Source organism: Passer domesticus, chromosome Z, assembly GCF_036417665.1.
Source record: "Passer domesticus isolate bPasDom1 chromosome Z, bPasDom1.hap1, whole genome shotgun sequence".
Taxonomy (NCBI): Eukaryota; Metazoa; Chordata; class Aves; order Passeriformes; family Passeridae; genus Passer; species Passer domesticus.
The window spans coordinates 39,139,554-39,166,168 of record NC_087512.1 but is presented as its reverse complement, the minus strand read 5'-3'; the positions used below and the strand labels follow the sequence as shown (position 1 = coordinate 39,166,168).

Below are 26,615 nucleotides of genomic sequence, written 5' to 3'. Positions count from 1 at the left end.
CCAAACAGCTGCAGCTCATAACTGAACTGTATTTGCTGCTGGTCTGGCTTGTTGCTGGCAAGGAGGAGGATATTAAAATCCTATAAAGATACTATCAAATTAGGAAATACTGCACAGTGTGCTTTTGTTTCTTTTAAGGATGAAGAAACCAGATGAGAGAGAACTTAAGCTCCCTCTGTGCATATATGCAGAATGGAAAGAAATTAGATTTAACTGACCCCTTGATGACAGTACTTGATATTTGACTATATTTAATCACATGTAGAAAAGACAGTTACACTTTTCAACAGCTGCTGTTGCTCTGAGCTTCAAGGGGCTAGCAAAAAGATTAGGTCTGGGATGGGATTTAGTTCCTGTGTCTCACTCCTCCCCAAAATCTGCATTTTTCATGATTTTTGGCGTTCCAGGGGGAAAATAAAACAAAACAAAACACGTCCTTTACTGTGTTCAAAACGTTACTGCTGTTTCAATTATGTCATGGCAGTATAGGTAGAAGCAGATGGCCAGGGAAGAAAGCAGGCCCTGCAGGTGTGAGAGCATACATCACCAGCTTTGGGATCCCATATCAGTGGGGCTCATCTTTGCCCAGCCATGGAGGAAAGACCTCACTGACTTCCCAGGCTAGACTGGATATTCTTTTTCAAAGTTTCAGGCCAGTTTCAGGAAGAAAACTGACCACAGGACTAGATATCTGGCAAAGCTTTTAGCAGTCTCAGTACACAGAGAGCAAATGGGATGATTAGTGGACTGAACTCTCTCCAGTCCTAAAGGAGATTCTTTCTAAACGGGTTCACATGCTGGTATCAGAGAGCTCTGATCTGCCCAGATGTGCCAAGACCCAGGTTAGGGTTGTGGTACATGTAAAGACTCCCATTCCAACCTAGACATGTTGAGGGATTATTTCTGATTTTGACTTAAGATTCTTTATATTCCTGATAATTCTCTAAATTAAATTAAATTAAATTTTAAAAACTTCAGAGTGTGACTGATTAAAAAATATGAAAAAATGTATAACTTTACCAGGATGTGTTTGATACTGCCATCAGTATTTTAATTAAAATGTTAATTAAATAATTGCTACTCTTGGTCCTGTTTCACCAACAAGCTTCAATATACTTTACATAAAACCTTAGGCTACGATTTAAAAATTATTAAAATTTAAAATCAGTCTTCAGGAGGGGAAATATTCCAGCACAATTTACACATATGTAAAGACAACAGTTGTAAATGTCCAGACTGGAAGGTGTTATGTGACTGTCTTGGTTTGAAGGACAGGTGTCTGCCAAGGGAGGCAGGACCTCCCTTGAAATGGAGACTATGACCTCTTTTGTTCCAAATTATTATTAGTTTGGGAAAAGGGCCTTCTTTGCTAGTGTGTGTGCGTACTAGCGTGTGTGCGAGTGCGTGTCTGTGTAAGCAGGCAGGCAATCGGCGCCGCTGCTGGCGCGGCGAGCGGGAGCAGCGATCCCAGGGAAGTCTCTCCCGCTCTTTCAGCGCTTCTGGAGCGGTTCCGGTCGCAGCCGGCAGGGGGCGCTGCTGGCTCCCGGGGGGCCGGGCGGGTGCGGTGATTCCCCCGCGCCGGCAGGGGGCGCTGTGCGCGGCGCGGCTCAGGCCCTCACGCGGCGCTGGCGGACGCGCTGGGCAGAGGGGATGGAGAAGGAACTCCCTTTACAAACCCCCAGGGGCAGCCGATCCCTGTGCCCCCTCTGGACAGCAAAAGGACCTGTAGCAGGGGTGGAACCTCGGAGCAGCAGCTGGAACATCAGGACAGGCTCACCCACAGCAGAAGAAGCAAGACCGGGCTGGGGTCCAGCGGCAGTCCTACCCCAAGCAGGAGCTTGACCATCCTCCTCAGAAGCTGAGAGAGCAAGACAGCTAGGAGCTGCCACAGCCCCCTTTTCCCAGCCCAATTCTCATGGTCTTGGTGCCCCTCCAAGAGGAAACCCTAATATAAGAGAAATGCAGCCAGGTGCCCTCCTCCCCTGAACTTGGCAAATTCTTTTCTCTCCCCTAAATAGCAGTTGTTCTGGTTTCTTAGCAACAAAATGAGAGGAAAATTCCCTAAGAGAAAGAAAACAAAAGGAAACACCCTAACCTCCAACAATGACATGGCCCAATATTGGTGAAAATAGCCTTTTTGAAAAGGTTATTGAAACTATTGGGTATTTAAAAATCCAGCTTTATAAGGAAAAGCAATTTGCACAAGCCCTAAATTGCAAATGCAGGGAGTAAGGGAAGGTGTCTGGTTTCCCTTGTTAGATGTGAGTGTCATCCATGTTAAAGTTAACAGCAGTTGTGCATGGGGAGTATCTCTTTTAGTTTTAAGCTTCAAAATGCACAAAAGGAAGGAAGCAGCTCAAATTACTTTCCCACCATAACACTGAGAAGGCCCAATGGACAGTGAAACGCAGCAGCCAGTGTCTCAGCCTTAGGGCTTCTAGGTAAAGCTACAGAACATTTGCTTCTCACTGGAACTCACAACCTTGGTGTATTGCAAGCATTAAATCATCCTTTCGTTTGTTAAGCCAGTTAAGTGCTCTTTTTAAAATCATCGCTGGGAATATTTGTCTACACATATGGGTTATTCAGAACACATCACTTATTCTGATTACTACTGGGAATTCTCATTGCGTAAAGACATAGGCACAAGCAGCTTTGCTTCTTTTGAAAATGAACTTTCTGATTTAAACTGTGCTCATAACTTTGCATGTAAAATAGATGCAGTTGCACACTTCATAGCCATGTAGACACTGATATACAGCAAAATAACTTGACAAGAAACATGGTCAAGAAACATCCCAGTGTTATTCCCATGCAAATATTTTCATGCGTGTCTACCTGTACCCAAGTACATGCTGGCATTTTGTCCCGGACTGTGTAATTACTTCTGTAATTAGGTTTTTACATAAACCACAACTCAAACTTTATTCTTTTGCAAATGCACTCTAATTTTTACTTTGATAATTATGAGATCTTCATAATTATAAATAAAGTGCATTAGGAAAAAAAGAATATTTAATGACCTTAAAACAAACTGGCAAAATAATATTGGTTCAAGAAATATCTTTTGACAGCAATGCATGATTCAGTCCTGGTACTGATTATCACAGGAAGTTCCTGAGGCCAAGAGCATGCCAAGACCATTTAAAAAGACTGGATATTAATGCAAATAAAAACCACTCCAAATGGTCGTTCTTGGTTATTGTCAAAATATTAGAAGGATGTTTGATCTCTTGTTACCCAGCTTAAAGCTATCTCTCTTGTAAGAGCAAAAGGTGGGCCCTATGTTTGGAGATGCAGTCTAAAGACTAAGTATTTGGTTGCTTTCCGCATTATCTGCTTGAAAAACGTATTCTTCTGTGAACAGCTTCCCCAGGCCACCTTTTCCTGCTGCTTTTCCTTCAGTCACAGAAATTCCTCTCCTGAGGAAAAGAGAATCAATAACAGATATTCCTTCAGTTTTATCAAATGCTCCAACACAATGCATCACGGGGCAAAAGTTTTGGTAATGCATGGGAAGCTTACTAAGCTTTATTTATGCAAGCCCTGCATAAATCAGTTGTGAAAGTCAAGGCAGTAGTAATATGTAGAGTTGAGCAAAAAGGTTTATTTTTTTGTTTTGTTTGTTTTTGTGCAGGTATTTCAAAAAGTCTTCAGAGTTTTGAATAAAAGGTAATAGATATGAACACCCCATATTTAGATCCGAATATTGGTGTCAGTCCGAAATTTTGTGAGGGAAGAGAAAACATTTGTAAGGCTTTATTTTAGATCCCATGCCTAGATATCTGGTCATATGTTGTAACTTAGATTCTGTCTAGGGGTGATGGGGAGGAGTGTGTGCTGTGAGCAGTCAGATGTCCAGGGCCTGGCTATAGACTCTGTGGGCTTTGAGGTGCAGAAGGCTGGTGGTGAATCCTTCCATGCTGCTTTCTGCCTTCACTGAGTGCCAGCATAAATAAAACACCCCCAGATGTGGTTTACAGTAGAAAAGAAAGGCTGCCTTTGCCTCACAGTGACTGTCCTTGTGGCCCTGTCCCTAAATAACCATACTGAAGTGTGAAGACTGTTGTTGCTTCACATCTTGGGCATTGGGGCTGCTTGTTTCACAGTTTAGTTAAATTATAATTAATCCAAGTTATGCATAAATTATATAAATGAAATTATGAAAATTATACAAATGAAATTAATATGAAATTATACAGATCTCCTACCTAATTGTACTAGCCAAACCACTTTGGTGGGAACTTAATGGTAACTATACAAAATAAAGATAGCTATTTGGTGAATGATTTTTTTTTTTTTTTTGTGGTGAATGACTGTATTCCTTGTGTAAAGCTTTCACTGAGAAATGTGCAGTAAGACTTACATTTTTAATGATTGATCATTGCTTCCATGCTAGTGCTCATTTTCCATGTTTTTCCTGTTCATTTCCCATTTTTCTCCTGTCCTCTTCATCATAAAAATTTTTCTGTGAGCAAAAATATAATGAATGTGCTTTGACTGGGAATACACAAAAGGCAAAAAGGAAACCACAATTCAGCAGAATTCAGTATAAGAACAAGCTTACTGAAGTTTGAAAAATTCAGTTAAGATCTAATTGACATTCCTAAAATTTACTTTATTTTTGTCACCTGCTCTTTCATGTTGGTACTAGCCATTTTAGACCCAGGATATCAGTCTCTGGTGAACAGAAATTCCTGGCATTAGTGGCTCTGTCTTTAAATTCTTAAATTTGTACATTCACAAATGAGATACAGTCTTCATTTCAGAAATGGACTATTTCACTAGTATTTACATGTCTGAACCAGAACACAGAGGAACAAAAAGTCAAGCATAGATGTTATGGTTTTCACCTTCATCTTTGTTACTGGAAGCCATGAATTATTGTCTCCTAACATCATCTATTGTGATGATCTAAAGACAACCTAAGTAGCTATGAGCCCATGGGAACATATTGCACACTGAGGGCTGTGTCATCTCAGCTTAATGTAAGCATAACATGGGGAAAAAGTGGAAGTGCCAATGTCTGAGGTGGCCCCTCACTGACATTTCTTGTTTACAATAAGCAAGTTTCTCTGATCTGCTGTGTCATATGAGTACAATGGTAGAGAGCAGACCTTTTAGTGCCTTGGATGCTTACAGAAAGCTTCAAAACCCACCAGAACTGATTCAACTTCTGTGCATAAGACTTCAGCCTCAGACCTGAAAACATTACGTGCTGGACATAGGGCTACCTACATCCATGTGAGGAGAACCTTACTAATTGCTTTGGCTGACAAATGAGGCTTTTGAGAAATTTTATTGCTGTTGCTTCCCACCTCAAGTATCAGCATGTGGCCTTGAAGACCTCTTTTTTCACTGCTTTGAGATCACTAGAAAAGACACAGTGTCATTATAGAACAAGACATGACACTAAAATATGAGGCTGTGAAAGCCTGTCATTTGCAAGGCTGTAATATGCACTAACGTAGTGAAAGAGAGAGCAGCTTAGATGCTATGGTGGCAATGTGCACTTACTGTATTTCTCTGGTCTGGAAAGAGACCATAACATTTTATTTTGGCATGGGATAATATACATCTTTGAGAGTGACTATGAAAGAAAATTTAGCTTGAGATGTCCAACATGCAACAGAAAGCTGCTAACATCTGCTTAAGGTGTCATCTTTTCTAGTGTGAAAATTACATCTCAGATTGTAGCAGCAATCTTTGCAAGAGAAACACCACCTAAGGTAGAACATTGTCTGTTTATTTAAAACAAAATTAGGATCCAACAATATATTATTCACAGTCTTCAGTGTATCCTGAGAATCTTGTGTGTTTCTTTAACTGCTATAAATACAGAATCAGCTTGCCACACACAGAGAACTTCATCTGAATCTTGTCAAATTAGTACATTATTTACATTTCATCCCATCTTAAAATGTGGCCTTCTCTTTTGAGCCTGTAAGTGCGGTAGCAATGCCACACCAACACAAGCATGTGTTACTACATTGTGGACTGTATCCTTTACTGACTACAGCAGTGTTAAGTGGGAAAGACTTTTCTCTTCAGGTGGTATTTGGACCTTCCTCAAAACAAAACACAGGATTAATCTTCTTATATTAAAAAAAAAAAATCAGCACATCAACCTGCATCAATTAATCAAGTGTCCTCACTTCTCTTTTCTTGCTCTTTCCCCTTTTCTGTATGAGTAACCTAAAATCATGCATGTAATTATCTGACAGTTACTTCAATAATACAAAAATAATTTTAGTAATCCCTCTCTCCTTTTATGACTGGAATATTTTATCAAGTCTATGGCTCCATCTCAGGGTGTGGAGCATATATATTATCATTTTTAGCTGGAGTCAGTGGCTTTTATTTTTTTTTTCATAGATACACAAAAAGAAGAAGTCTGTTTGTTTCCATCTCTATTTTTTTCCAAGTGTAAACTAAACAACTGCTTTTACATCTCTTGCTGGTTAGCAGCCAATGTAAATGCTTATGCTAGGAGAACAAGCCCATTTCCTGCCGTTAAGGCTTTTTTGTTTATCCTAGAGCTACTCACTGCCACTGCCTGCCCCTGACAGACTATTAACCCCTGTTTCTAGCAGGAATACCAGATGTGGGTTTCTTAAGCAAATTATTGGTTATTTCACCACATGTCGTTTTTACATTTAAGCGTTTCCAGGCTCTCAGAACATTCCACAATAACAACATCACATTTTCCTTCAACCTGTTAATTAGCATAATTATTTATCAGCCTGAAACCACAGCTAGAGTTTGTTACGCAGCAGACAGATATGAGCTGGGTAGTGGCCCAAGAGACTAGAAAGAGTGATGAGAGGAGGGAGGCTGTGGGAAGGCATGCTGTTTGCATTTGTCTCCATCACCTCCTCTGAAGACCTCTCCAGCTGATATGACACATCCCTCTTTCATGCTGCAGGCAGAGGAGGTTTCAGGGTTACTTGTCTGCCAAGTTCTACCCAGCTGTAACAGGGATATCTGGCTCCAGATGATCACCCCAAAAAGAGGTGATATGAGAAATATGCACCCTCTGTTATCTCTGGCAAAGTCCAATCCTCCCCTTGGATTGATACGTTCCTTGTGTATTTATCTAATCTCCCTCACTGAAAAGAATGATAAGATTGCAACATTTGTAAAACCTCTAGGATGTAGTTTCTTCAGTCAGCATTAACCAAGAGCATCTTTGTCTAGCCCTGTGCAAGCAGCATTCATCCTTAGGTTAAAAAAAACCCCAAACCTTTGCAGAATAATATATTGGAAGAAGCAGGTCCAAACTACTCATTAGATCTAAGAATAGATGAAATAAAAAATTGGTTGATACATTTAAAGTGCTCTGCTCCTTATGCAGAGGGTCTGAATTCAGGCAAACTAATCCTCTCTTGCCTCGAGCCCCATATAAGTCTAGTGCTAGAGGTGGTTTCTATAGGTCCCTCTATGGGGTGGATGGCACTCACCTTTTGAAAGGTTAGGCAATTTTCTACCTGAATGTGTCTAGGCTGCTTTTATAGCTCCACCAAGTCTTGTACTTCTGCCAACAGCTGTACTGTGGTTTATGCAAACCTGGTAATTGACAGGATTTAATGGAAAAATTATTAATGGTGGTATGGAATAGTTATGGATAAGTTTCTAAGTGGCTACATTTGGCTATAAGCTGCAGTGGAGTCTATTTTTTTTTCAGTCAGACTTCAGAAAAATATTACTTGGCAAATGAATTAGAATGTTCTGTGACCACAGTTCAAATATGCTGGTTTTCCTAAAACTGTTCAGGACATCCAATTATATTCCCAAGCATTCCAGTTGATTTGCAATACTAGAGATACAGCAGAAGGTATCCAAGACTACATTGCTCTGGTCATATGTTTCCATGAAGTGATCTGTGAAGTGAAACTCAACTCACCTAGGTTGTCAGCAGAATTTCTCACAGTGTTTGCCAGTCTTTTTCCCATAGTGACCTCTTCCTAACTATTTCATTATAGCTTGTATTTTATCTTGTATCTTTGTTATGTGAGTCAAAAAAGTGTTGAAGGGGTTTTTTCCACAGGAAAAACTGCAGCTCTGATATTATTACTCATGATGGGTACAAAGTTGTCTAGGCTTATGTTTTAATATGCTTTAAAAAAGCAATAAAAAATTATTAATATTTGTTATTTAAGATTAGTGAATGCAAGTATTCACTGCAAAATTTCAACTAAGAGGGACATTTGATTTTCATTCTCTTTGTTTTCCCCACACCAACAAAAGATTTAAAATATTTTAAAAAATTAAATCCTACTTCAAAAATCTTTTCTCTAAAACCTTTCCAAACCAGTAGAAAAAGTACTATGATTTTAAGTTCTCCCAGCTGGATGCCTTTTTTTTTTTTTTTAAGAGGGTGTAGGGTTTTTGTGGACTTTAGAAAGTGGAAAGCCAAAGCAATTTAGACTAGAAACTCAATAAAACAGCAGCTGGTCATAGCACCAGCTAAATACCCCTCAGCTCCTATTGTTCCAGAGAGATGTTTGACTATTAAGTAGGGTTGAAAAGTTTGAAGGAGGCATTGCGTTATTTGATACAGTACATATTACCATCCTAATTAATAGTCCTATTTATTTGTAAAAGGTCCTTAAATGTAGTTTATAACACTTAAGTCTTGTTTCTCTCTAAGAAACGAGACAGGTGGCCTGCACAGCAGCCTCAAGCTTACTGGGGGAGCTTGTCCAGTGTCCTTTTTAGTTAGCTGTTCCTTGACCCCCATTTTTGAGTAAGGGCAGTATTGTTGTTTTGGATAACTTCTGCTCTGTCAGTCTTGCAGAGCTCAGCTGGCACCCTGCTTGTGTTTTGCATGACTTCTGTTTCCCTAAGTTACATCCTTCATCTATTTCTCCAAGGCTATGCTATTCTTAAGACAAGAGTAAAATATTATTCTGTTATACTATGCTTATCAAGTGAATAAAATGCTGAACTGTTTTACTTTCTACTGTTCTTATCACATCAAAGCTATTTAAATTTTAGGGTTTGTGTATGTGCTGTTAATTTGTTATAGGCCCCAATCTCTGCTGGAAAGTCAGAGAACAACATTGTTGCAGCAACTGTAGTGAAGGACAGTGGTTGTACCTGCAGGTTTGGTGCTGGTGCGGGCACTCGAGCCCCTTGTCCTAGCCACTCTGCCAGCTCTGGCACCCTCTGCATCCCTCCCTTTGCTGCATGTGTCAGGGGCTCTGCTTCATGGCCAGTTATGAAGCCAAGTGCTTTCCAGGTGGTTTTGCAGCTGAAGTAAAGGCTTTGCTCATGAGAAACCCAAACTGGTGCTTTGTTAAAGAGACCTGCAGTTGTCAAACTGGTATTTATATGCTAGATCTCAAGTGAGTTCTTGCTTCTCATATTCTTTTACATGTCTTCCTGCAGCACTTCCCTAATGAGGGAGAGCAAACAGGCGAGGCTGGGTGTGCCACATGTCCTGGTTATCTGTGTACCAGAATCCTAATGGCACACAGGTAACCTAATGGCAATCCTGATGACCAGCCTTTTATTTGTAAGCCCATAAGAGACCTGATTTTAGCATTGCACAACACCTTTGAATTTATCCAGGAAAACAGTGAATGAATTGTACGAATATTTTATTTATCTCTATTTTAAAATGCAGATCTACAGAAGCTTAAAGAAGTAAAAACACCAGACAGTTCTGAGCATGGGTGCATATCTGATTGGCATGGCATGACAAATTGATGAAGGGAGTGCAGTGGATGTTGTCTGCCTTGACTTCAGCAAGGCTTTTGACACTGTTTCCCATAACATCCTCGCAGGTAAGCTCAGGAAATGTGGGTTAGAGGAATGAGTGGTGAGGTGGATTGAGAACTGGCTGAATGGCCGAGTTCAGAGGGTCTTGACCAGCAGAACAGAATCCACATGGAGACCAACAGCCAGTGGCATTTTCTGGGATAAATCAATACTGGAACCAGTCCTGTTCAACTTGCTTATCAATGGCCCAGATGAGGGGATAGAATGTACCCTCAGCAAGTTGCTGATGGCTCTAAACTGAGGGAGTGGTGATCCACCTGAAGGCTCTGCTGCCATTGGTCCCCCAAGTGGGACCTTGACAGGCTGGAGAGCTGGGCAGAGAGAAACTTAATGAGTTCAGCAAGGGCAGGTGTCAGGTCCTGCACCTGGGCAAGAACAGCTCCAAGTGCCAGCACAGGCCAGGGGTTGCTCCTACAGAGCAGCTCTGTGGAGAAGGACCTGGGACTCCTGGTGGATCACAAGCTGTCCGTGAGCTGGCAGTGCCCCTGTGGCAAGGAGGGCCAAGGGTATCCCGGGGTGCATCAGGAAGAGCATGGCCAGAAGGTCGAGGGAGTTGTGGCTCAACTCAGCCCTGGTGAGGCTGCATCTGGAGTGCTGTGTCCAGTTCTGGGCTCCTCACGAAAAGAGAGATGAGGAGTTGCTGGAGAGGGTTCAACAGAGGGTCACAAAGATAATTTGGGGTCTGGAGCATCTGTCTTATGAGGACAGACTGTAGGAACTGGGCCTATTTAGTGTGGAGAAGAGAAGACTGATATCTCAAAGGTGGGTGCCAAGAGGACAGTGCCAGACTTTTTTCAGTGGTGCCAGTGATTGGACGAGGACCAATGGCCATAAACTAAATCACAAGAAGCTGTGCCATTACATGAAGGAGAATTTCATGAGGAGTGGCAGAGCCCTAGAACAGGCTGCTCAGGAAGTTTGTGGAGTCGTCCTCTCTGGAGACATTTGAAACCCACCTGGATGAGTTCCTGTGTAACCCGCTTTAGGTCACCCTGCCTGGGCAGAGGGTAGGACTGGATGATCTCCAGATGTCCCTTTCAACTCTAACAATTATGGGATTCTGTGTTTCTCTGATGTACTGCTTTTATCATCATTAGTTATTTGCAAATTCTGCTACTTAGCAACCACCAGAGTCTATGAGAGTGTGAAAAATTAAAAATTTCCTTAAGTGATACTCACCTTCACAGACATGTACAAACATAACAATGTCAGTTTGGGTACAGGGATGTGTGATGTCAGGGTGCAAGCTCTGACTGGCAGCACTTTTCTGTTGAAAACCCTTAGGGGAAGATGTGCTTTATGCCAGCAAATTGATGCATCTGTCAGAAGTATTCCTTTTCTCAAAATATGTTCTTGGCACTTCTTTGCAAGCACAGTAATTGTCTCTGTGTTGGACAAGATTTAGTATACTTCCACTCATGCAGGTAATGACTTCTTGAAGTAATTTTCCATGAAACTGTTTCTAATATTTTCTGTAGACCTGTGGAGCTAGAATATTGAGTGCTCAAAGTGACATATTAGAGTTGGGCCTTCTTACATATAATATTGTCTAGATTTATTTTATTATATTGCAATATGTTATGCTATATTTTCTTTTCTGGACAGAGACAGGGAGTGTAGCTCAGATACTGAGGATGAAAAACTACCCAGCCTGAGTAGCATGGCTTTGCTATATTATGTCATGGCTATGTGACAAGAGATCCCTTGTAATCTACAGGCCTGTGGTGCATGTTTAGAAGGGAAATATTATCTTTGCAGTATTTTAATTCAAAATTAAATATTCAGATTAGTGTAAAGAAGTCTCCTTACAGCAAATGTCAGGATCATTCTGATTTTCTTTATCAGAAGTGTCACAAAAATGTCTCCATTTTGTAACCCTACAAAGAATAACTGAAAGACCCCAAAATGCCACAACATTTCACCTTGATAAGGTGGCCCTCGTGATGTTCCATGAAGCATTAAGGCATTTTGGATTAATGGGAAACATTTAAAAATCCTATTTTTATAACCCATGTGAAGAAAACTAAGGTTCCCAGAGCTAACAATAAGTTGTACTTAAAAGTTGGAAGTTTTTGCACCTCTGCTCTAATTAATTTTTGTGTGTAGTATTCATGAGAAGACTGTATACTTAAAGAGGAACTGATGGAAAATCTCATCTGAATTTTTTGTTAGATCTTTTAACCTTCTTCACAGCACTTCAGAAGCTTTTCTGCTAGCCAAATCCAGACAGTACAGAACAAAAGGATATAACAAGTAAGTTCACTATAGCCAGTTTCAGTGCCATCACAGTTTTTGGGGTTGGATCAGGGCTGGTTCTTATTTTTTTCTGACTAGCTCAAGAGTGCACAGGAAATTTGACACTATTCAGTGCAGAGATATAAGAACAAAACCGGTTTCCCATGCAAAAAGAGATTTAGGAACATTTCTATCCAGAATCCTAAGGAAAGTAGAAGCTTGTTGGCCAAAGACAAGACATGACAGATTTCTGCCAGAAAAAAAAAGTAGCAATAAATTTTTTTTCAATTCAAACGCAACTCTAAATTCATCTCGGGTTTAGAAATATTTTAGAAAATTTTTCGTGTATCTGGACAAGCTAGAAAAATGTCAAAACAGATTCTAGGACATGATAAAAAGGCTTTGTGTATTTAAAGGAGTGGTATCTTTGTTATTTTTTTTACAGTACAGTAATATTTTCTAGGTTAAGTATGTCTGTCATGCTTAATTAAATTTTCTTACAAACATAAAACTGACCAAATTATGCTTCAGAGAGAAGCCTGTAAACTCAATAGAATAGCCTATAAAATCAGCTGAATCAATTCAGATTTGCCTACTAATTTAGAACAGAGGTTGAGTACAGTTGGCTCCAACCTATGTAAACTGACATTGTGGAAACCAAAGTCTTGCCAAATCAATAGAGTGACTCATAAAATATTGCCATTGAATCATGATTCTCTAAGCAGGCTACTCAATGTAAAAGAATCACAGAATCACAGAATCACAGAATAATGAGGTTGGAAGAGACCTCTAAGATCATCAAGTCCAACCTATGCCCTAACATCTCAGCTAGACTATAGCACCAAGTGCCATGTCCAGTCTTTTTTTAAACACATCCAGAGATGGTGATTCCACCACCTCCCTGGGAAGACAATTCCAGTGCTTTATTATTCTTTCAGTGAAAAATTTTTTCCTAATATCTAACCTATACCTTCCCTGACGTAGCTTGAGACTGTGTCCCCTTGTTCTGTCAGTTGCTGCCCGGTGGAAGAGACTGACCCCCACCTGTCTACAACCTCCTTTCAGGAAGTTGTAGAGAGCAATAAGGTCACCTCTAAGCCTCCTCTTCTCCAGGCTAAACAACCCCAGTTCCTTCAAACGTTCCTCGTAGGGCTTGTTTTCCAAGCCCCTCACCAGCCTCGTTGCTCTCCTCTGGACACGCTCAAGCATCTCAATATCCTTCCTAAACTGAGGGGCCCAGAACTGGACACAGTACTCAAGATGTGGCCTCACCAGTGCCAAGTACAGGGGGAGAATGACCTCCCTGCTCCTGCTGGTCACACAATTCCTAATGCAGGCCAGGATGCCCTCGGCCTTCTTGGCCACCAAGGCACATTGCTGGCTCATATCCAATCGGCTGTCAACCAGCACCCCCAGGTCCCTTCCTGCCTGAACACTGTCCAGCCACACCGTCCCCAGCCTGTAACGCTGTAGGGGATTTTTGTGGCCAAAATGCAGAACTCGGCACTTAGACTTATTAAACTTCATACTGTTGGACTCTGCCCATCCATCCAACTGATCTAAGTCTCTCTGCAGAGCCCTCCTTCCTTCCAATAGATCAACACAAGCTCCCAGCTTAGTGTCGTCTGCAAATTTACTAATGAAGGACTCAATGCCCTCATCCATGTCATCTATAAAAATATTAAATAGAACTGGTCCCAGTACAGATGCCTGAGGGACACCACTGGTGACTGGCCGCCAGCTGGATGCAGCACCGCTCACCACCACTCTCTGGGCCCGGCCATGCAGCCAGTTCCTAACCCAGCCAAGAGTGCTCCTATCCAAGCCACGGGCTGCCAGCTTTTCCAGGAGTGTGCTGTGGGAGACAGTGTCAAAGGCCTTGCTGAAGTCTAAATAGACAACATCCACAGCCTTTCCTGCATCCATCAGACGAGTTACTTGGTCATAGAAGGAGACCAGGTTGGTCAGACATGACCTGCCCTTCATAAACCCATGCTGACTCGGTCTGATACCCCGGCCATCTTGTAAGTGCTGTGTGATAGCACTTAGTATGAACCGTTCCATTATCTTACCTGGTACTGAGGTCAGGCTAACTGGCCTGTAGTTACCAGGATCCTCCTTCCCACCTTTTTTGTAAACAGGTGTCACATTGGCCAGTTTCCAATCATCTGGAACCTCACCAGTGAGCCACGACTCCTGGTAAATGATGGAGAGTGGCTTGGCAACCTCATCTGCCAGCTCCCTCATCACCCTAGGGTGGATCCCATCTGGTCCCATTGATTTATAAATATCCAAGTGTCCCAGCAGTTCTCTGACTGCCTCCTCTTGGATAATAAGAGGATCATTCTGATCCCTGGCACCACCTACCAACCCTTGAGGACAGTTGTCATGTCATGAGGATAAGCTATCTTACCACTAAAGACTGAGGTGAAGAAAACATTAAACACTTCTGCCTTTTCCGCATCTTTAGTAACTAGTTTGCCTGCTCCATCCAATAAGGAACCGAGGTTGGTTATACCCTTCCTTTTACCATTAATATATTTGTAAAAACTTTTTTTATTATTTTTAACAGAAGTTGCCAAGTTGAGTTCAAACTGAGCTTTGGCCTCCCTAATTTTTTTCTACATGCCCTGGCAGCACCCTTAAATAATTCCTCAGAAATCACTCCCTCCTTAAAAAGATGATACATCTTTTTCTTATTTCTAAGTTCCTTCAAAACCTCATTACTCATCCAGACTGGACGTTTGCCTCGTCTACTCATCTTTCGGCACACAGGGACAGTCTGTTCTTGTGCCCTCAAGATCTCTGCTTTGAAGCACACCCATCTCTCCTGGACTCCTTTGTTTTTAAGGGCTGTTTCCCAAGGAATTCTCTGGATAAGTCTTTTAAATAGGCCAAAGTCTGCCCTCCGGAAGTCCAGTGTAGAGATCTTATTGATATTCCTCCTTATTTCACCAGTTATTGAGAATTCTATAGTTTCATGATCCCTATGCCCCAAGCGGCCTACAACCTCCACATCACCTACATCTCTATTTGTAAACAATAGGTCTAACATAGCCCCTCCCCTGGTGGGTTTGCCCACCAGTTGTGACAAAAAGTTATCCTCCACACATTCTAAAAAACTTCTAGATTGCTGTTTTTTTGCTGTATTGAGTTCCCAGCAGATGTCTGGTAGGTTGAAGTCACCTACAAGAACAAGGGCTGATGATCCTGAGACTTTGTTCAGTTGTTTATAGAATAAGTTGTCCACCTCTTCATCCTGGTTGGGTAGATGATAGCAGACTCCCAGTAGGATGTCAGCCTTGTTGGCCTTCCCCTTAATTTTTACCCATAGGGACTCAACTTCATCATCATTAGTCTCAATACCTGTGACATCCAAAACCTCCCTAATATAAAGGGCCACCCCTCCACCTCTTCTCCCTTTTCTGTCTTTTCTGAAGAGCTTGTAGCCATCCAGTGCAGTGCTCCAACTATGTGAGTCATCCCACCACGTTTCTGTGATGGCAACTACATCATAGTCCTGCTGATGCACCATGGCCTCCAGCTCTTCTTGTTTGTTACCCATGCTGCGTGCATTGGTATACATGCATCTCAGCTGGGCTGCTGATTTCTCCCCTAACACAGTCTTACCACCCTTGGGCCTGCTTCCAAACAGCCCAGCTGCATCCCCTTCCCCCTTCAAACCTAGTTTAAAGCCCTCTCAATAAGGTCTGCCAGTTCATGAGCTAAAAACCTCCTACCCTTAACAGAGAGATGTACCCCATCTGATTCCAATAGAGCAGGTGCCATAAAGGTTGCTCCATGATCAAAGAATCCAAAATTTTGCCGATAACACCAACCCTTGAGCCATTTGTTAATGATATGATTTTCCTATTCCTTTCATTATTTTTCTCTGCCACCAAAGGGACTGAGCAGAACACTACCTGTGCACCTGTCCTATCAACCACTTGACCCAGTGCCCTAAACTCCCTTTTAATCACCTTGACACTCCTCTTTTCAATCTCATCACTGCCAGCTTGGAGTATCAGCAGTAGGTAATAATCAGAGGACTGAATCAGCCTAGGAAGTTTCTCAGTGATGTTTCGTACCCAGGCCCCAGGGAGGCAGCAGACCTCCCTGTGGGATGGGTCTGGTCGACATACGGGGCCCTCTGTCCCCCTCGGAAGGGAATCACCCACCACGATTACCCTTCTTTTTTTCTTGACATTAGAGGTGGTAATCCTCTTTTTAGACAAGTCATAATTGGGAGGCTCACTGGGTAGATGATTTTCCTCTAAATCATCTCTCTGGCTGTCTAGATCCAGTGCCTCATACCTATTCTGAAGTGGCACCTGGCTAGGGGATGGGGGGCAGGAGGGATTTTTGTTATTACCATCCCGAGCAGGGACCCATTTCCACTCCCCTTCATCTACCAGGTGCCCCTCTATTGCCTGAGAGTGAAAGACATATGAGGCCTCTGACTCCTGGTGGGCCTCCCTTAAAGATGTAAGGGCTGAACTCCACCAGTCTATTTCCTTTTCACTATCCCTGATACTCCTTAATCTTTCAACTTCTTCCCTAAGCTCAGCCACTAGTGAAAGGAGGTCATTCACTTGTTCACACCGCAGGCAGGCCTTCTCCATAACATCCCCTGAAGCCACTGATAAGCTCAAACACTCCGGGCAGGAATGGGTCTGTACGGACACATCCTTTTTGGAGGGCTCTACTTGGTCATGTACACTTGTACCAACCACAGATTTGACCGGGTTAGAACCATTGCTTAGGAGAAAGCCCAAGATCAATCAACCAATAAAAAATACTTCACCAAACTAGCTAGAACCTGCAGCCCTACCTGCTTACCCTGCCTGCGCAAACTGCTGTGACCCTGTTTGCCTGCTCCTGTTCGCCGCGCTCCGGGTCACCGCGCTCCCCAGAGGTCTCTTATAATGGGTCACTCCGGAACAAGGAAGCTCCACCTCCTGCTCCTGAGTGGCTCACAAAGAAATTCTCTCTAGCCTTGCATCAGTGTTTTTACTTTAATTCCTCTTGCAATCAGCTCAATGTTAAAACAGGTTTCTGAGGTAGAAACCCAGGATATTTCTTGAGGTCACTTTTTTTTTTCTGTAGGAGTTGTACAGCGTTTCCTTTGTGTATATACCTTTTTTCTTAAAAAAAAACCTTCCATGTATTTTCAGGAAGTGATATCATATGAACATGCTGGTAAAATTAGCCTGAGGCTTTTACTACATTTATATACAACAAAAGAAATCTTTGTCAGTAATTACTTACAAACATATTATTGGCCCCTTGTAATTGTGTAGCCAATGATTATGGCAGAAAAACAATAATTTTATGTAGTTATGACTAAATACCAGTACACAACCCTCATATTATCAATAATCAGTGTAATAAAGCTGGCTTATTGTTCTAGCATTAAGAGGTCCCAGTATATACTTGAACCTTTTGTTAGCTGGAGCTGTGTTTCAGCTTAATATAATTTCTGGCAATACCAAGATAATAAAAAATTACTGGCTTTCATATGATGCACATATGCTGGAATGGACAGTCTCTGGTTTTTAGGCTGTCTCATTAGTAAAGCTGGCTTCTTCAAAAATGACTTGGATTTTAATAAATTTCAGTGCCTGTGTGTATTATTTTCTCCAGAGAACTTTCAAAAGGTATCTGGTACATACAGTGTATCACCATTTTTTTTCCAGTTGAGTGCAATGTGATTTTATTTACTGCTATGTATAAAAGAGGCTACTTTAAACATATATATGCCATATATAAGACAAGTAATGTTGGTTAAAGAAAAGTTTGATTGTTTGTAGAACTTCAGGATCTGAGCTTGAATTTTATGCTCATGTATTTCTTTTTCTGCAATGCAAAGGTATTTTCTGATAGTGGGTAACACCCAATTTTGATAAATTTAGTCCTACATTGAAAGTTTTTCCAAATTCCCAGGGCAAATCTAGATTTATTTTCTTGTGGGGAACGCTAACAGATTATTTAATTTATGCTTGCCATGCTTTGCAATGCTCAAAGAGGACTGATGGTAAGTACAGTAGCACAGTCTGGCTTTTCCAAAGAGACCAGTCCCTGAGCACAGCTGCCCTGCTGCTGAAGCTTTTCCCTTGCCTGGAAGCTGCCAGCATGAGCGCTGCTATGTGGCAGCTCTCTGGGCTTCCAAGCACAAAAGCTGCTGGGAGTTGGGCAGTCCTCACCAGCAGAGCCCACAGGAAGTTTGCAACAGAGAGGACAAGCAGCTTCTGTAAATGGACATGAGCCTGTGCAACTTGTCTTTACCATGTCTCTGTCAGATCCCAAAAGAAATTACACTGTCCAATGATTTGGGCACAAGCCCACCACTCCACTCCTCCTTAATTAAAAACTTTTCTTCTACCACCGCACTGGTGTTTGGCCATGGTACTAGCCTGTGTTTGTTCTTCCACAGGTGAAGTAGGCATAATAATGTACTTGTATCAGCTTGAGAAGGAGGCCTATGTATGAGAGACTGTCATTTTGTAGTGACACTAAAGAAAGCATGAAAATGTGATAAAATATCATTTCATCCGTCTTTTGCGACTTCATTAGAGCCAGGAGTTCACTCTGCATATCTCTCCACTGACATACCACAGGGTAACTTGCAGGAAGAGACACAGAATAGGAAATGACATCTGCAGAGTTCCTCAGTGACACTGCAGATGAAGCTCTCAAAACCAGCAATTCCATCTCAGGAAGGCTTTTCCTTCCTGGCAGATCCTTGCCTGCGGGAACAAGAGAGATACATTCCTGAAGGCAGCCGTATGCAGGTTGTGATATAAATTGGACTGGATTGTATTGATATATCACTGCCATAATTTAAGAAAAAAAATAGTGTCTTTACACATGCAGGATAGCTGCATAATGTGGCTGAAGTGAGAACAGTTGACATCATTTGACAGTTACCTTTTCCTACTGTTCAGTTTAGCAGCATGAATCACCATGCATGCAAACAGAAGTTTGCCCAACAAAGTTTGTTCACGGTACAGTATTCCATGCAGTACTAGCATGTCAATCAGAATATTACTGTCTTGCTATTCTTATATTCAGAGAGGAGGTTTCAGTACTTTCATTTAGGTCCCCTCCAAAACATTCTCAAGCCCTAAAAGCCACTGCTGCCTTTTATATTCTATAATAGAATGAAAAGAAGCAATGAGGGAGGCATGTAAGAATGTGCTTTACAGTTAATGACTCTACACACATGCTGAAAATTAAATGTACGCTTCGTGTTTTCCTGGATGTGGGCCAGAGAAGGCAACTCACAGAATGAAGTCACTAATGGGTATAGTGCACAGCTCACAGCACGCTGCAGGGATCTTTTTCTCCTCTGCTGTATGGCAGCTTTAAAGGAAAAGACTGGAGTCTTCCTTCCATGCACTGCTGTTTTGCACAAAAGGAAAGCATGATATTTGAAGAGGTTTTATGTCATGACTCTTGAAAAGAGCCACAGAGACTCTGATAATAGCAGTAAATTGACTTGCCCTGATCTCATGGGCAAACACAGGTAACACCTACATCTCGTATAGAAAAAGAGCAAATGGAGATCCAGCTATGCTTATCAGTAGTGTACGGTACTGTTTTCAGTGTTTCTGCATTTCTTGGTTTTATTGTGTCAGTAAAATGGCACACAAATGGTCAGTCACAAATACTTGTGTCCTTTGCTGTGCTCTTCTGATTCTTTGTTGGGCAATAAAAGTAGAGAAAATTTGCCTACCCTTTCCAGAAACAATTAATTATAAACATTAATTGTAAACAATTAACAGTTAATTGTAAACAATTAACAAGGAAATGTGGGCATTTCTTGCTCAAAATAGAAACTTAGTTGACTTAGAGGTTCCTTCTGGTTGATATGAAAAAGTAACATAGTTTTGTTCATTTAATTTGTTCTCTCCCCATGACAAAAAAAAAATAAAGCCACAACAAAAAACCAAACCAACAACCAAAAAAACAACAACAAAACAACCAAAACCACACAGCATTTTTGCTTTTGATTTAATTTGCTTTCCCTTGATTACTGTTTCAATGCATTATGGATTACAGGAAGCATGAGAATTTGAGAACTTGTGTTTATGAGAGATCGACCAGAAGATTGATCTTGTCCAGTGGTTCTTTGGTTTATTCCTTTGTGCATAGTCATTCTCATTTACCATAGACTGTGGGCACACAGAACATAATGCATGGTAAGGAACACGGAGATCATGTGCACAAGGCTATTGTGCAGAGGGAGAAAACAGCACATAAAGAAAATATATGAGGTTTATACTACCTTTTGAACACATCTGTTGACTTCAGGTGTGTTAACCAGTTCAACAAAATCCTAACTAGGATCAGGCAGTGGGAAGGATATACTGAGCAGCTGCAGAGTTGAAGCTAGACTCAAATTCAGGCAGCTGTGGCAATGCACAGCAAATACAAAATCAATGGGAAAACTGGAATGGAGAGTAAGCATGCCTGTGATTTGTAATTTAAGCAAATACAAGTGGACCAGAAGAAGAGGAGCAGCCATGATACAGAACAAAACCCTTTAGACAAAAAACCCCAGAGTGCTGCCCTGCAGTCTTGATGAGCATCAAGGGTTATCCTTCCCTGTCTTTGTTCAACTGCAATGCCCTGTCACCTGCCTCAAGGAAACACATCTTTGTACAATCCAGCTTCCTTCTCCTGTAATCCTGTGGTAATCACATATCCTCTGAACAGAGAGAGACATAGCTCTCCCAGGATTTTCCTGGCAAGCTGTGAGAAACTGGTAGAAAGAGAAAGAACTAAAACAATTATTACATCATTCTCTGCACCAAGCAATCTCTGTTTGTCAAAGATGCTTACAAGAAGGAGTTGTCCCTTCTTGACCAATAGGTGAGAGAAGAATCCTAAAGGCCAGTCAGGTCTTAGGTCCATCACTGTTTCTGTAAGAACTGTGGATTTCTAATGATAAAGTGTCCTTTCATGCCTTCTGATGATGGAGTCTCTGTATCACCTTTGTCTGTTCCCGATATCCCTTCAGTGATATAATCCTAAGGACTCAGAGAAGTGAGGTGTGGTCTTACATAAAACAGAGGTCTTCGGACTACAATCAATTTTCTTAAATGAAAAGTACTCCAAGTACATTAGCAGGAAGAGGCTGCAGAGCAAGATGTTCTAATTTTTCTTTTAGTCTGAGCTATCAGAATGGAAATCAACATAATTACATGTTAATAAAGCATCTCAGCCTGTAGCTGCAAGGCCAGGACAATGCACTTCTACCATCTGAATACACCTTGATAAATTATTTTCCCACCCTTCCCCATGCAAGTGCTCAAGTGTGCTAGTGCTCATTTTGAAGTAAGCTTGCATATGTTTGTTGTCTTAAAATCCAGTTCTTCAATTCATAGGTTTCTTTATTCTCCTCTTCAGCTATGCCATTTGTGTCAGGGACTAGCCTGTGGGCAGTGACCAACTCTGGTAGTTGAAAGCTTCACTCTGGCTTTGAGGCTGCTGGCTTAGGTGCCAAGCATCGACCAATTGCAGCCTTGGCACTGACCTCTGGATGAAGTGGGAAAGTACTTCAGAAACTTTGTTTCCCTTCCAAAAGCTAAAGACATAGGAAGAAAATAAATGCAAAAGAAAAAAATAGTGAGGGAATATTGTAGGGGAAATAAGTTAATATAATAATATGTAATGCACTTTTTGGATGGATGATGTGGGAGTAGAAATGTCTGTAATTTTCTGGACACAGGAGGCTTTGTTTTTGGTGTTACCTGTTAAAGTACTTTACTATAGCTGCAGCAGATTGGGTCAAGCTTTGCCCTTGGTGATATTTTCCCAGCTTTGTTACTGGCTCTTCCTTCTCCTATTTACAGTCAGTTTCAAAATGGAAGCAGCAGTTCATTTTTTTTCCTGTTCTTTAGCCCTGAAAAAGTCCCTGACTGTCAATGGCACTGGAGAAGGTGATTTTAACAAGTGTTTAAAATCTCCCATTAATATCTTTGTTTTCTTGTGTTTTGATGGCAGGCTAGCTGTTTCTCAAGACCCCACAGAACTGTATGAACGAGGTGCTACAGTGATGATGTAATTGCTGAGGAAGGACACACAGAAGGGGAAGACTTAAATCTCTAAACTTTCCCTTGTATGTGGCTTTCACCATGTTTAATTTTTCAACCTATTTTTTCTGTCTTTAAAATCATAAATGAATAAAGATTAAAAAAGTCAAACAGTCTGAGTCTGCCTCTGTGATAACATAATGTATACTTTGATAATATAAAAGTTTATTTCTAAATAAGGCAAAGATGAGTTCTGACCACAGAAGATGGAGCAATAAAAAGCAAAAATATTGTTGCTGCTGTTGCCACTGGTATGTTCTAGGGAACTTTATCACCATATAGCAGGGGTTTGAGATAAGGGACAGCTCCTGAGTCACACAACTGAAACTGGTCAGCATCATAATCCTAGGCCCCCATGAACTGTCATTGTAAGAATGAGTTAAAGCTCTTCTCCCCAAGTCAGGCAGAAGTACACCCATCCCCCTGAATATGGTCATGGGCACCTTGAAATGCCTATGAACTCAAAATTTAATAGCTGGTCCCCATTTTAGTCCTCTTTAGTCTTTTTGGCTAATCCTTTTTCTCAAGAGCTTTTGCCATGTGTCTTGTATCACCACACTTGCTTTTCCAGGTAGATCCTATTCAATGCAATTGCAATCAATATAATCATACTGAATTCAAATTATGGTGTTCACTGGGATCAGCCAGAGATACAGATAGAGCAGAGTGGTTCTTTGTGGCCCATGAAAGATCTGCAATCAGCTTCTATTTCTCTGTATCCAACACATCACTGTCTCTAGGTATTTCTTTGTCATCCCTCTCTTTAAGAGAGAAAACAACCTCTCTTTAAGATTCCTCCAAGGCCTTCTGAAGAACACAGATACTACCTTAATGATAAATCTTTTGTTGCAAGATGCAAAAAACTCCAAAGAGTGGCATTGTTCTCTGTGGTACTTACACAGCAACATGCAGAACCAAACTGTATGTACTGATCATTATACTGTTCCACATACCCTGGCACTATTTTTCACAAGCATAATGGAAACATTTTCCATTAATATTCATTGGCAAAGTATTGTTGCTTTTATTATATGAGAGTATTTTTCCACAGATGGTAGATGAAATAAGAGGAAATCAGATCCTGCTTTGGAAATCATACAGCCCTGAACCTGGAGGGGTTGGAGCTGTGGTGTTTGTCCCAGCTATGGGAGACTGTGTCTGTGGAGCTCCCTTGTTTAAATGTCGGCAACACATTATTGATTAGCACCTGCTCCCCGTGTTCAAGTGGGACATTGTGAGTTTATAGATCATAATGTTTCCTCAGGTGCAAGAACTGAGCTGGTGTGTTTGCACAGTTATTGTTAAGCTGGGAATGAAATTAATTCAAATGACTTGTGAATCTCTAGGGAGGCAGGAAATGGGAAGTACCAATTTCCATGAGGTAGAGTACACTTGGCCAAAATGGGTTCTTGGTTACACCTCAGATTTTTTATCAGTTCCAGGACCCTGGAGAGATGGGAGAGGAGTCAGGATCTCTCCCAGAGTCTATTTGCCTCAGCTTGTGTCCCAGTATGAGACGTTGTTTTCTTTCCTTGCTTTTCTCCCCCTGCAAATTTTCTCCTCTTCTGTTTTAATTCCAGCTAACTTATTTTTGGCCTGTGTACAGTGGGAAGCTATCCAGACTTTTTCCACTGACTTTATTCTCTACACCGGCAATCACAGCTGTCATGACTTCATAACTATGAAACAGTACTGCAGGCGGGGGTAACAGGGCCTGAATTGTATTCGTCTGGCAGGAGATATAAAGTGGCAAATGCAACCTGTGTAATTCTTGACCACATGCTGTGTTATTGCAGAAAAACACTTTTATCATGCACACAAATCACTTTACTTTTTTTTTTCCCCTTTTCCTTATTTCATTTTCCTTTAGCTCAGAAGGTCAGTATTTTCAACACACTCAAACCACTAAAGAAAAAATGTGCTCAAAATAAAGTCCATAAAATAAGAATTGGTTATACTGACTTGGGCCGAATACATGTAGTAACAAGCTGGTTCTCTAAAGGCCATGGCAAAGCTCCCACTGACTTTATTTGGGCCAAGAGTTCATTCTTAACCTTCATTTTCTCTGCATTAAATGTGATGCCAGTGCTATACTTTGATGAAGGACACATGAAGACCTACTTATACAGTAGTATTAATATATTTTTCTGTTTTCAGTGGAAATTGTCAGAAAATAATAATTTGCAGGAATTGCAGTTAAATATACTGCTGATTTTCTTTCTTACAGTTTCCTGGACATTAACCTATGATCAAAGTCGTAATAACCAATAATGGCAAAAGGGTCAGAAGTACTCTACCCACAGTAATTAACTGTACCACCACAGGGGGCAAACTGAACACTGGAATAATTTTCATTTGCTGACATGCTGCAGCTCTGAGTTAAACAAGAATGAGAAGTTTTCAAATTATGAAGTGAATGTATCTATCAAAAAGAAGTATTTTTGCTTTTTCATTTGTATATCTATAGTTAGCCAAAAAAACTCCACTTTAAAAAATTTTACTGTTGCAATGATCCAAGTCTGTAGACAAAAGTCCTTTGGAATATTTCTTTTAAATATTTATTTTAGATTACAAGTCCCTTGACTGAGGAACATTTTGCAGCTATAACGTGCTGATTGTACAGTTGCTGAAGAACATACGTAACAGCAAGGTTGAGGTTTTACAGGCCCCACAATAATGTCCAAGCTATTAAACATCAAGCAGCAGCAGGCTTTTTTGCCTAACCGCATAACTCTCCAGGGAGAAGCCATAAAATACAGCCCTGTACAACATGTCATCCACAAGGACTATACTGAGTTTTTGGATTATATTCTACCTGTTTAATACTGATGTCTAATATCTGCTAACAGTATTAGTACAGACATAACCAGTGTAAGAAGATACATTCAATTCCTTTGGTATGAACGCAGAGTGAATCAAAAGGGTAATACATGTGGAGCCAGACATAAGATTGTTTACCAATACTAAAATCAAGTACTCCTAGGTTTGGCTGTTTTTTTTTTTTAAGAACTTACTGGAAGAATCACCAACACCACAGACAATAATGGAAAATCCCTTACTAGACAGGAACAACAGAAGTGAAAAACAAAGAGCAGACTTGAGGATTCAGAGGCTGCAAAAGATGCTTTGGTTCAAGTCACAGCCATTGTGCAAAGAACAGAAATGAGAATGAATGGAAGAATAGAGTCTGTGATTTCCTTTATCTTCAGATTATAAATTGCTCATCTGGAATCAACAAGCAAAATCTCAAGCCAGATCACAGACCATGTCTTGCAGTATTGGGCTGGTAAAGGTAAGTACAGTAAGATATCACAAAATCACAGAATCAATCATGATGGAAAAGACCACCAAGTTCAAGTCCAACCTATGACCCAACAACACCTTGTCACCTAGACCATGGCACTGAGTGCCACATCCAGTCTTTCTCACACACCTCCAGGTATAGCAACTCCACAGCTTCCCTGGGCAGGCCATTCCAATGTCCAGTCACTCCTTCTGTGAAGAACTTCTTCCTAATGTCCAACCTAAACCTCCCCAGTGCTGCTTAAGACTGTGTCCTCTTGTCCTGTCACTGGTTGCCTGGGAGAAGAGACCAAGCCCCACCTGGCTGCATTCTCCTTTCATGCAGTTGTGGAGAGCAGTAAGGTCTCCCCTGAGCCTCCTCTTCTCCAGGCTAAACAACCCCAGCTCCCTCAGCTGCTCCTTGTAGGACTTCACCAGCCTTGTTGCCATTCTCTGGACATGCTCCAGTATCTCAACATTCTTCCCAAACTGAGGGGTGCAGAACTGGACACAGCAGTCAAGGTACGACCTCACCAGTGCTCAGGGTCCTGAGCCTGGTCCCTGGCACTTCCCTGGTCCTCCTGACCACATTATTTGTGATACAGGACAGAATGCCATTGGCTTTCTTGGCCACCTGCACTTACTGATTGACAGTAATCAGTAACTCCAGGTCAATCAGTAACCCCAGGTCCCTTTCTACCTGGCCCCTGTGCAGCCACTCTGACACCAGCCTGTAAATATGTAAGGGGTTACTGTGGCCAAAGCACAGGGCCCAAAACTTGGTTTTATTGAACCTCATATTGCTGCATTTGGCCCATCAATCCAGCCTGTCCAGATCCCTTTGCAGAACCCTCGTACCTTCCAGCAGACTGACATTCACATCCATCTTGGTGTCATCTGCAAATTTGCTAATGATAGATTTGATCCCCTTGTCCATATACTCCCAGGAAGGACAGATTACCCATATGTTCTGCAGTTCAGCATGTGAAAAACAGTTACTTTTCAAAGCCTTCCTCTGAAATGGGCTTTGGATATGGTACACCATGGTCTGGACCCAGGATCATGTACATTTTCTGTAAAACAAGCCTATGTAGAAGTTTTTTACTGAATTAGGAGCACTGTCTCTTGACAAAGAGAGTTTTCTGATGCCAATTCTGTTTTCATTTAATCAGTTCGGAGAAAACAAGAATGCCAGTCTAGCGTTTTTGTTTTCTCCAA

General features: G+C 41.4%; 1 long non-coding RNA gene across 2 annotated transcripts in view; it reads right to left on the bottom strand.

The window, feature by feature from the left end:
• Window positions 1-2,876: 2,876 nt before the first annotated feature.
• LOC135289478 (uncharacterized) overlaps window positions 2,877-26,615 on the bottom strand; it is a 28,801-nt gene continuing 5,062 nt past the window's right edge. The window contains exons 3-5 of one of the 2 annotated variants that reach the window (XR_010352250.1): window positions 7,461-7,566; window positions 4,367-4,468; window positions 2,877-3,422 (exon numbers count right to left, since the gene is read on the bottom strand). This is a non-coding gene — a long non-coding RNA (uncharacterized LOC135289478). The remainder of the gene's footprint in view (window positions 3,423-4,366; window positions 4,469-7,460; window positions 7,567-26,615) is intronic. The other variant, XR_010352249.1, reaches the window with a different exon arrangement.